This window comes from Arachis stenosperma, chromosome 6 (assembly GCF_014773155.1).
Source record: "Arachis stenosperma cultivar V10309 chromosome 6, arast.V10309.gnm1.PFL2, whole genome shotgun sequence".
Classification (NCBI taxonomy): Eukaryota; Viridiplantae; Streptophyta; class Magnoliopsida; order Fabales; family Fabaceae; genus Arachis; species Arachis stenosperma.
Window position 1 is genome coordinate 131,510,815 of NC_080382.1, and position 10,922 is coordinate 131,521,736.

The 10,922-nt window shown below is 38.6% G+C and overlaps 1 non-coding gene across 1 annotated transcript; it reads right to left on the reverse strand.

Annotated features, from left to right (window-relative positions):
* On the reverse strand, positions 1 to 108 carry LOC130938471 (small nucleolar RNA R71). Its single transcript, XR_009069634.1, has one exon. It is a non-coding gene; the product is annotated as a small nucleolar RNA R71 (small nucleolar RNA).
* Between the last annotated feature and the right edge of the window lie 10,814 nt (positions 109 to 10,922).

The following is a 10,922-nucleotide window of genomic DNA, read 5'->3' on the forward strand; positions in this document are numbered from 1 at the left end:
AAGCTTAGAGTGGAAGTCCAAACCTTCAGACAGAAGGATGGCGAATCCCTCTATGAAGCTTGGGAAAGATACAAACAATTAATCAGAAAATGTCCATCAGACATGCTTTCTGAATGGAGCATCATAGGTATTTTCTATGATGGTCTCTCTAAACTATCCAAGATGTCTTTGGATAGCTCTGCTGGAGGATCTCTTCATCTGAAGAAGACGCCTACAGAAGCTCAGGAACTAATTGAAATGGTTGCAAATAACCAATTCATGTACACTTCTGAAAGAAATCCTGTGAACAATGGGACTAGTCAGAAGAAAGGAGTTCTTGAGATTGACACTCTGAATGCCATATTGACTCTGAACAAAATATTGACCCAACAAGTCAATTTGATTTCTCAAAGTCTGTCTGGAATGCAAAATGCACCTGGCAGTACTAAGGAAGCTTCATCTGAGGAGGAAGCTTATGATCCTGAGAACCCTTCAATGGAAGAGGTGAATTACCTAGGAGAACCCTATGGAAACACCTATAATTCTTCATGGAGAAATCACCCAAATTTCTCATGGAAGAATCAAGAGAGACCTCAACAAGGTTTCAATAATAATAATGGTGGAAGAAACAGGTTTAGCAATGGCAAGCCTTTCCCATCATCTTCTCAGCAACAGACAGAGAATTCTAAGCAGAACCCCTCTGACTTAGCAACCATGGTCTCTGATCTAATCAAAACCACTCAAAGTTTCATGACTGAAACAAGGTCCTCCATTAGGAATTTGGAGGCACAAGTGGGACAGCTGAGCAAGAAAGTTACTGAACTCCCTCCTAGCACTCTCCCAAGTAATACAGAAGAAAATCCAAAAGGAGAGTGCAAAGCCATAACCATGGCCGAATATGGAGAGGAAAGAGAGGAGACAGACGCCACTGAGAAAGACCTCAAAGGGCGTGCACCAACCTCCTCTGAGTTCCCCAATGAGGAACCTTGGGAATCTGAGGCTCAAGATGAGACCATAGAGATTCCATTGGACTTACTTCTGCCTTTCATGAGCTCTGATGAGTATTCCTCCTCTGAAGAGGATGAGTATGTCACTGAAGAGCAAGTTGCTAAATACCTTGGAGCAATCATGAAGCTAAATGACAAGTTATTTGGAAATGAGACTTGGGAGGATGAACCTCCTTTGCTCACCAAAGAACTGGATGACTTGTCTAGGCAGAAATTACCTCAAAAGAGACAAGATCCTGGGAAGTTTTCCCTACCTTGTACCATAGGCACCATGACCTTCAAGAAGGCTCTGTGTGACTTAGGGTCAAGTGTAAACCTCATGCCTCTCTCTGTAATGGAGAAGCTAGGGATCTTTGAGGTACAAGCTGCAAGAATCTCACTAGAGATGGCAGACAACTCAAGAAAACAAAGCTCATGGACTTGTAGAGAATGTTTTGGTTAAGATTGAAGACCATTACATCCCTACTGATTTCATAGTCCTAGAGACTGGGAAATGCATGGATGAATCTATCATCCTTGGCAGACCCTTCCTAGCCACAGCAAAGGCTGTGATTGATGTTGATGGAGGTGAACTGATCATTCAAGTGAATGAAGAATCCTATGTGTTTAAGGCTCAAGGATATCCCTCTGTCACCATGGAGAAGAAGCATGAAGAGCTTCTCTCAAATCAGAGACAAACAGAGCCCCCACAGTCAAACTCTAAGTTTGGTGTTGGGAGGCCACAACCAAACTCTAAGTTTGGTGTTGAACCCCCACATTCAAACTCTAAGTTTGGTGTTGGGAGGTTTCAACATTGCTCTGAGTATCTGTGAGGCTCCATGAGAGCCCTCTGTCAAGCTACTGACATTAAAGAAGCGCTTGTTGGGAGGCAACCCAATGATTATATCTTATATATTTTCTTTTGTTATTTTATGTTTTTTGTAGGTTGATGATCATAAGAAGTCACAAAATCCATTGAAAAAGCAAAAACAGAATGAAAAACAGGAAGAAAAACAGCACACCCTGGAGGAAGAACTCACTGGCGTTTAAACGCCAGTGAGGCTAGCAGTTGGGCGTTTAACGCCCAGTCTGGCACCATTCTGGGCGTTTAACACTAGAAAGGGGCACCAGACTGGCGTTAAACGCCAGGAAAGGGCTAGAACCTGGCGTTAAACGCCAGAAATGGGCACCAGCCCGGCGTTTAACGCCAGAATTGGCTCAAAACACGTTTTTGAATGCCATTTGGTGCAGGGATGACTTTTCCTTGACACCTAAGGATCTGTGAACCCCACAGGATCCCCACCAACCCACCACACTCTCTCTTCTTCCTCACCCATTCACCAATCACCTCAATACCTCTTCCCCATAAACCCTTCTTCACTCCTTCATCTTCACACCACCTAAACACCACTTCTTCCCCTAATGACCGAAACACAAAGCCATTCCCTTCTTCCTCATTTCCTCTTCTTCTACTCTCTTCTTTCTTCTTTTGCTCGAGGACGAGCAAACCTTTTAAGTTTGGTGTGGTAAAAGCATTGCTTTTTGTTTTTCCATAACCATTTATGGCATCCAAAGCCGGTTCAACTGAGAAGGCATGACCTCAAGCCCATCACTAAGAAGAAGATGGAGCAAACAAGAGACCCCTCTCATCAAGAAATCCCTGAGATACCTCAAGGGATGCACTTTCCTCCACAAGACTACTGGGAGCAAATTAACACCTCCCTAGGAAAATTAAGTTCCAACATGGGACAACTAAGGGTGGAGCATCAAGAACATGCCATCCTCCTCCATGAAATTGGAGAAGATCAAAGGATCATGAGAGAGGAGCAACAAAGACAAGGAAGAGACATTGAGGAGCTCAAGCACTCCATAGGACCTTCAAGAGAAAGAAAGAGCCGCCATCACTGAGGTGGACCCGTTCTTTAATCTCCTTGTTCTTTATTTTCCTGTTTTTCGAATTTTAGTGCTTTATGTTTATCCATGTTTGTGTCTTATGATCATTAGTGTCTTAGTGTCTATGCCTTAAAGCTATGAATATGAATCCATCACCTTTCTTAAATGAAAACTGTTTTTATTACAAAAGAACAAGAAGTACAGGATTTCAAATTCATCTTTAAAACTAGCTTAATTAGTTTGATGTGGTGACAATACTTTTTGTTTTCTGAATGTATGCTTAAACAGTGCATATGTCTTTTGAATTTGTGGTTCATGAATGTTAAAATTGTTGGCTCTTGAAAGAATGATGAAAAAGGAGACATGTTACTGAGGATCTGAAAAATCATAAAAATGATTCTTGAAGCAAGAAAAAGCAGTGAATACAAAAAAAAAAAAGAGAAAAAGAAGGAGAAAAACGAAAAAAAAGGGGAGAAAGAGAAAAAGAAAGAAAAAGAAAGAAATAAAGTTGTGGTCCAAGGCAATAAGAGTGTGCTTAAGAACCCTGGACACCTCTAATTGGGGACTTTAGCAAAGCTGAGTCACAATCTGAAAAGGTTCACCCAATTATGTGTCTGTGGCATGTATGTATCCGGTGGTAATACTGGAAGACAGAGTGCTTTGGGCCACGGCCAAGACTCAATAAGTAGCTGTGTTCAAGAATCATCATACTTAACTAGGAGAATCAATAACATTATCTGGATTCTGAGTTCCTAAAGAAGCCAATCATTCTGAATTTCAAAGGATAAAGTGAGATGCCAAAACTGTTCGGAGGCAAAAAGCTACTAGTCCCGCTCATCTAATTTGGAGCTTAGTTTCATTGATAATTTGGAGTCTATAGTATATTCTCTTCTTTTTATCTTATTTGATTTTCAGTTGCTTGAGGACAAGCAACAATTTAAGTTTGGTGTTGTGATGAGCGGATAATTTGTACGCTTTGGCATTGTTTTTAGTATGTTTTTGGTAGTTTTAGTTGAGTTTTTATTATATTTTTATTAGTTTTTAGTTAAAATTCACTTTTCTGGACTTTACTATGAGTTTGTGTGTTTTTCTGTGATTTCAGGTATTTTCTGGCTGAAATTGAGGGATCTGAGCAATAATCTGATCCAGAGACTCAAAAGGACTGCAGATGCTGTTGGATTCTGACCTCCCTGCACTCGAAGTGGATTTTCTGGAGCTACAGAAGCCCAATTGGCGCGCTCTCAACAGCGTTGGAAAGTAGACATCCTGGGCTTTTCAGCAATATATAATAGTCCATACTTTGCCCAAGATTTGATGGCCCAAACCGGCGTTCAAAGTCACCTCAAGAAATTCCAGCGTTAAACGCCGGAACTGGCACCTAATTGGGAGTTAAACGCCCAAACTGGCATAAAAGCTGGCGTTTAACTCCAAGGAGAGTCTCTACACGAAAATGCTTCATTGCTCAGCCCAAGCACACACCAATTGGGCCCGGAAGTGGATTTTTATGTCATTTACTCATCTCTGTACACCCTAGGCTACTAGTTTTCTATAAGTAGGACCTTTTACTATTGTATTTGGATCTTTTGATCATGTTTTGATGATTGAACCCTCTTTGGGAGGCTGGCCATTCGGCCATGCCTAGACTCTTGTTCTTATGTATTTTCAACGGTGGAGTTTCTACACACCATATATTAAGGTGTGGAGCTCTGCTGTACCTCGAGTATTAATGCAATTACTATTGTTCTTCTATTCAATTCCGCTTGTTCTTTGTCCAAGATATCACTTGTTCTTCAACTTGATGAAGGTGATGATTGACACTCATCATCATTCTCACCTATGAACAAAGTGACTGACAACCACTCTTGTTCTACAAGCATTCGAGGCTCTAGTGAATATCTCTTGGATTCTTTAACCGGAATCTTCGTGGTTTAGGCGAGAACTGATGGCGGCATTCAAGAGAATCCGGAAGGTCTAACCTTGTCTGTGGTATTCTGAGTAGGATTCAATGATTGAATGGCTGTGACGTGCTTCAAACTCCTGAGGGCGGGGCGTTAGTGACAGACGCAAAAGAATCACTGGATTCTATTCCGGCCTGATTGAGAACCGACAGATGAATTCCGCTATGACCGTGACAGGGCATATGCAATCGCTTTCAATGAGAGGATGGGAGGTAGCCACTGACAACGGTGAAACCCTACACGAGCTTGCCATGGAAAGGAGTAAGAAGGATTGGATGAAGACAGTAGGAAAGCAGAAAGACGGAAGGGAAGGCATCTTCATGCGCTTATCTGAAGTTCCTACCAATGAATTACATAAGTATCTCTATCTTTATCTTTTATGTTATTTTCGTTCATCACCATATCCATTTGAGTCTGCCTGACTAAGATTTACAAGATGACCATAGCTTGCTTCATACCAACAATCTCCGTGGGATCGACCCTTACTCACGTAAGGTATTACTTGGACGACCCAGTGCACTTGCTGGTTAGTTGTGTGAAGTTGTAGTGATCACAATTTCGCGCACCATGTATATGGAGTAATTTGTTGGGTGTATATGGCATAATTTGTTGGGTGTATATTTCTGAGCTGATATACTATAATATGATCAACAGTTGCAACTGTTCTAATATTTGCTTGTCCATGGGTGTATATTGCTTGACCTTATAATGTTGCTTGACCTTGTATATTTATGCATGTTTGAGTGATATCTGACTGATATCTATAGGTGTATTTTTTATTTCAGAAAAAATGGCACGCAGAAACCAAGCTAAAAAAAATGTAAGAACAAATATATGTCTTAGATGAAATCGGTTTTATATAATAGAAATATATCTGACTATAATTTTGCTTTGTTTACAGCAAACCAAAGAGCTTAAGTATGCAACCCATTTGTTAAGTGAGAAATTCAAAAACATAAGCGAGGAGAAGAAAACAATTGTTAGAGATTTGGGATTTGGTGGCCTGATGCACATCCTGCCACTAAGGGTGCATCACCAAATATTAAGGGAGTTGGCTAACTCCTTTAAATTAGGGGATAACAGACTGCAAACTGGCTACGGTTCGTTTAAAGTAACACAAAAAATAATAGGGGCTGCGCTTGGCATCAACGCGTCAGGTAACTCGCTAAAAAACAAAGGTGTATATGAGCCATATTCAGGTGTATTTCAATTGATGCTTGGGTGTATTTGAACTGATTTTCATACTATGTTGTTTTCCTTTTTGTAGGAGATCTATTTCCTCAGAAAGTCAATTATAAGGATCTTTCTGAAGATGACAAACAAATTTTTAGAAGATTCCAGGGTAAGACCCTCAAAAATCTGACAGATGAGATGATGGCTATTAGCGTTGATAGTGAACAGGATCACCTCATGTTCAAGAGGATTTTCATCCTCTATATACAGATGGCGTTCCTGTTACCAACGACAATAAACAAAATCTCACATATGCACCTGGCCCCAATTTTCAAGATGGACACAATAACAGAGCGGAACTGGAGAGCACATATTTTGAATTTTATCATCAAGGGCATAACAGATTACAATCTGAAAAAGAAAAAGGTAATTGACGGCTGCCTGTTCGCCCTGATGATAATTTACTTTCATCTGTCAAAAAATAAAGACAAGAAGAGGGTAGAAAGACCTCCAGAATCCTGGATTGCCAACTGGACTAAGGAGCAGTTAGTCAAAAGAATGAGGGCAGAAATGGAGGAACATATGGTAAGTGAACAAAATATTTTGGGTGTATTTTATTTACCTGAATGATGCTAACTAAAATTTCTAATGTTTCAGGGGATTGTAAAGATGGCCAACACAAAGGAAAAAATGAAAGAAATAAAGAAAAAAGAAAAAAAAAGAAGAAAAAAAAACAAAAAAGGAAGGCAAGTTCAACATCATCATCTGAGACTGAAATAACTAAAAGTGACCATTCTACCTCTGAGTCTGAGACTGAAGAAGACTCAGAGAATTCAACAAGAAAACAACCCACCCAAAAAGTCAAAAAGTAAGTAACATACTTGGGTGTATTTTATTTATCCATTTGGGTGTATTTTATTTATCAAGTTGGGTGTATTTTGTTTATCAAGTTTGGTGTATTTTGTGCATTTATTTGGGTGTATCTTGTGCATTCATTTGGGTGTATTTTATCCCTTTTAGTATGTTTTTAAATAATAATTGTTTGCCTTCCAGAATGGAGTCCAAAAAAGGAAAGAAGATTCAGGAGGATTCTGATTCAAAATCTGAATCAATTGATGAGTAATGTTCTGAAATTATTACTCTTTTCCTTTGGGTTTATTATCAAGATTTCATGTATTAACAGAGTGTCTCTTATTAACTTATAGAAGCGAAGAATCATCACCAGTGGAGAAGCAAAAAAAAAAGACTCAGAAAACACAAAAAAAGTAAGCACTTCTTTGAATAGTGTTTTGTGATCAAATTAATTTTGTATTTTTGATTCATACTTATTTTTCCCCCAAGACACAATCCAAAAAGAAAAAGGTCATTGTGGAGGATTCATCTCCTGAGCAAGCTCAATCCTATCATGGGTACAATACTTTCTAAGCTATATTACCGTCTATCATCAAAATTATATTTGTTAACATGTTCTTTTATGCATGTACTGTCAGATCTGAAATTGGAACTGAAGATTTAGATGAATTCTTAAGGGAAAATAATAAAAAATCTGCTGCACAGGGGTATGTCTTGTTGGGGTGTATATTTCAGATTTTAGGGTGTTTTCTTTGCTAATAATTGTTTCTTGTTTCGCAGGGAGAAGGAAGCCGACCTGCGATCGACGGAAGGTCACTATGTCTCATCTGAAACGTAAGAAGCTTTATTTGATAAAATTTTGTTATCCTGATTTAACAGTATGATATTTTTTGTGAATAACATGTACTCTATTATGTTTAGAATACCGGACGTAAACTTGGGAAGTGATGATCCTTCCTCTCAAGGACAGACAGACCAAAGTAGCGTAAACAAACCCGCATAGAGCATGTAATTTCTCTTTGAAATAACAGTTGCTTTTATTCTTTTATTACCTTCTACTTTTAATTCTGTATATATTTTTTTTTTAGAAAAAAACCCTTTTTTGTTTTATTCGAGAAAAAAAAGGCAGGAAAAAAAAAGCAAAAACTACAAGTATGTATGTTCTCAAAAAACAAAGCCTGTCTTTCTTTTGAATGGTTCGGGTGTATTTTTGACTTTCTTATGGTGTATTTTAGGTTGAGTCTGGTTGAAGAGTCAGCCAGTGAGCCGGTTGAAGAGAATATGATAGTTGTAAGGGAAGAGACACCATCCGAAGCGCTTGCAATGTGAGTTTTTCAAGAATATTTCAACCTTATAACCTTTTTATTTTCGAAGGCTTTGTTAACCTTTTATTTTTCTTCTTGTTTAGAGTTTTGATTCAAGTTTGTCTACCACTGTCCCAAAGAACCACTATGCCAGAAATTGAACAAACACCTGAGACAAAAAATGAACCAACCCTGTGCTACAAATTGAAGGAACTACAAAAAGGTAAGAAATAGTATTGGGTGTATATTTGGTTACAGTTTGGGTGTATATTGCCCCTGTTGGGGTGTATATTTTCACGATTGATCCCTGACTAGTTTTTTTTATAACATGATTAATTTTATGTAACCGTGCAGCACTCTTGAATCCCCCAACAACTTGAAGAAGGCACACCCACGCTTCCCCCAGCTCCTTCTAAAATGTAAGTTCATCAGAGTAAAATCAATATTTCATTATCATTCGTATATTCTTATTCTTATAATACGTTATACATAATCACGCAATAATCCAGCCCCAGAAGACGCTTCTGCGCTGATGATGATGGCACGGGCTGCATCATATGTTCCTAAAACAGATCCAATGCCATCATTCAGCCTTGGCTTGACTGATTCAAGCCAAGAAAAAGCAGCAACGCAGGAGGGAGCGTTAACGCAAGATGGAGAGAGAACAAAAACACCTGAAACCCCAAAACTGCTAGAACAATTAGGGGATTTGGTAGAAAAAATTGCAAGTGGTGGGGTGACAACAAAAGAAAAAAGTCCACAAATTCAAAAGGAGAGCTGCGGAGAGAGTTTCGAGAAGTTTCAGAGAAGTTTGAAACTCCTGCGAGGACGAATGAAAATACTTCTGACATGAAATAGAAATGCTATCTCTGGGCCATACGAGTGAAGACATACGCAGAAGGACTAACTAATGAGTTTGACACCGTGTGCAGACTCCAAGCCCAAGATAGATACACTCTGTCAAAACTCCACCTTGCATCACTCGCGCTTGAAACGCATATAGAAGCTGAGGTAATATTACAACAACATTAATGTTTTTATCACCAAAATTAACTGCAATGCTGATTGATGTAAAATTGATTTTGGCATCTTTTTCTAGATTGTCTCTGCCATGTGCTTCATCCTAAACCAGCAAAAGATTAAAAGGTTTCAAGAAGAAGTATACTGACAAACCCCGATTTGACGGTTTATCTTGTATTGATTTTAGGGGATTTTATAACCTTTTACCCTCATTTATCCATTGAAATAGCATGGTTTTGTGATTGTCTCCTTATTTGTGCTTAGATGTGAAAACATGCTTTTCAACCCTTAATTTGATGGTTTTAATCTCCCTTTGATTCCACTAGATGCCTTGATATGTTTGTTAGTGATTTCAGATTGAAAAGGGCTAGGAATGGATCAAAGGAGTGAAGAGGGAAAGCATGCAAAGTGGAGAAATCATGAAAAGTCAAAGAAGTTGAACTCGCCCATGGACGCGCGCGCGCACCTGGCGCTTGCGCGCACCTGCGAATCACCCCATGGACGCGTACGCGTGCTGTGCGCGTACGCGTCGGTGCTGATATATGATTTTTTAATGAATTCGCAACCAACGAATTCTGAAGGGTTGTGGGGCCCAATTGCAACCAACTTTGGCGCCAAAGATGCTATTTAAAGCCAAGGATTGAAGAGCAAAGGGGATTCCATTCATTCTCACACATTAGGATTAGTTTAGAAGTAGTTTCTAGAGAGAGAAGCTCTCACTTCTCTCTAGAATTAGGATTAGAATTAGGATTAGTTCTTAGATCTAGGTTTTACTCTTTGCTTTCTTCTACTTATACATTTCAATTCTTTGTTGTTAGATTCATCTTCTTCTACTCTTTTGTTGTAATTGCCTTTATGTTGTTCTTACATTTTGTTGTAGATCTAGTGTTGTTCCCTCTACATTCTTTCAATTCAATAAGAGGTAATTCATAATAATTGTTCTTTTGCTTTTCCATTGTTAATCTCTTGCCTTGTAGTTAGATCTCTTCTTTAATCTTGCAAATTCATGTGTTTACTTGTATTGCACTCTGTGTTTGATGAAATGTCTCTTATAGCTATTAGTTAATTTGTTCCTCTGGCCTAGGTAGTAATTAGTGACACTTGAGTTATCTAATTCCTTTGTTGATTGGTAATTGGAGAGATTGCTAATTGGTTTGGAGTGCACTAAAGCTAGTCTTTCCTTGGGAGTTGGCTAGAACTTGTGGCTCAAGTCAATTCATCCACTTGACTTTCCTTTATTTAGTAAGGGTTAACTAAGTGGTAGCAATGAACAATTTTCATCACAATTGAGAAGGATAACTAGGATAGGACTTCTAATTTTCATACCTTGCCAAGAGCCTTTTATAGTTGTTAGTTGTTAGTTTATTTTCATTGCCATTTACTTTCATGTCTCTTGTCCAAAACCCCAAAACAACTCAAACCAATAACAAGACACTTTATTGTAATTCCTAGGGAGAACGACCCGAGGTTTGAATACTTCGGTTTATAAATTTTAGGGGTTTGTTACTTGTGACAAACAATCTTTTGTATGAAAGGATTATTGTTGGTTTAGAAACTATACTTGCAACGAGAATTCATTTGTGAAATTCTAAACCGTCAAAAATCCAATCATCAAAATGGCGCCGTTGCCGGGGAATTGCAATGGTGTTATGTTATTGGTTATTGTACATATGTGAATAGTGTGAATATCTTGCTTTTTGCTTTATTTGCTAGTTGTAGAATTTTATTTCTCTTGTTTTTCATTATCTTTTGATTTT